The 1,459-nt window shown below is 28.9% G+C and overlaps 1 protein-coding gene across 1 annotated transcript in view; it reads left to right on the plus strand.

Moving 5' to 3' along the window:
- LOC115244866 (growth hormone secretagogue receptor type 1) overlaps positions 1-1,459 on the plus strand; it is a 43,109-nt gene that overhangs the window by 24,007 nt on the left and 17,643 nt on the right. The gene's annotated exons all lie outside the window — the stretch shown is intronic.

Here is a 1,459-nt window from a genome sequence, read left to right on the forward strand (position 1 = left end):
ATATATTATATTTTATTATATATATGAACTTTTTTCCCGGATAAAAACGAGAAAATACCATCTTGTCATTCTAACTGCGATCTTATTTATTTTAAAGGATGAGATCTTAAATTAATTTTTCGTAAAATTGATAACATATGTGCATGTATGTGTGTGTGCGTATATAAGAAAAATTTATATAGAAATCAATAACACTTTAATTATAAATACTGTTGATTAAAAATAATGACTTGTGAAATAAATCTTTCTTTATGAATATTTATTGCATCTTTCCTTTATTATATATACTACTATCATTTTTTAAATATATATTGCGTATTTGTAATAAACTAGTTATTTTTTAGATACACAATAAGAATATTTTTATTCAGGACTTTAAAAGAAGGACTCGACCTAGTAATGTAAGATTGAGGATGCGTTAAAATAGTATTTCATTCGGGCAGTTCTCCTGGGTATCTCCAGATCCGTGCAATAGTGATAAGAACCCAACGTATGTGCTGAATTATGAAAGCTGGCGCCACAGATAATCGATTACGGAAATAGCCTTCCGTGTAAAGACGGATGCCTTAAAAGGGCAAAGCTTTCCCGGTCATTTAATATCTCGCCTTCTCCCTATAAGCAACTTTACGCTTTTCCGCATAATATAGCAAAAATATAATAGAATAAATAAAAGGATTTAACACGATAGAGAGAAAGAGAGAAAGAGGAAAATTTTTCTTAATCCATTGGATCAAAAGTTTAATTTAAAAAAAATTAATTATTCTTATTCTTTTAAAATGTTATTTGACATTTTTTATAAAAAATATATTAAATTAAACATTAATTGAGCAAGTTACTTATATATCGCGAAATAAAATTTATATACATGCAAAACATAATGAATAGATAGGACAGTAATAAAAAAGTAAAAATAATAATAAAATAATATTAAAAACGTATTTTATTATTCTTCCAAGGAGAAAAAAAAATATCAACGCTCTTAATTATTAGACCATGTATAGCCATATCTCGAGTCGTAAATTGGAAGGATCCGCTTTGCTTTGAAAAGAAAATGCCAGCGTATCATCTTTATTGTTGAACTAGTCTAAATTACTATCCACCGCAAGACGAATCGGCCGTAGGCCGAACTTTTCCGAAGGAAAATCTAACAACCCTCCTGCTCAATTGCCCTCCTGCGAAGGCGGAGGAGTTAGGCAATTTGTCTGGAACGTCCCCTTGCAAGCATCGATGCGTCAAAAAGAAATCGAAAAAACCAATGAAAAAGTGTGAGCGTTCTTTTAACTTCAACTACGTATTCAATTATTTTAGCGGCTCTTGCAATTAATATAAAAAAATCAATATCAGAATTCACAGATGATAAAAAGATGACATTTTTTTTTTTTTTTTTTTTTATTTGATATCATATTTTAGATGAATCTTCAATTGTAATACGTTTTTTTTTCTTTAACGTGCAGTCATT

This window comes from Formica exsecta, unplaced genomic scaffold, assembly GCF_003651465.1.
Source record: "Formica exsecta isolate Colony F162 unplaced genomic scaffold, ASM365146v1 scaffold878, whole genome shotgun sequence".
NCBI lineage: Eukaryota > Metazoa > Arthropoda > Insecta > Hymenoptera > Formicidae > Formica > Formica exsecta.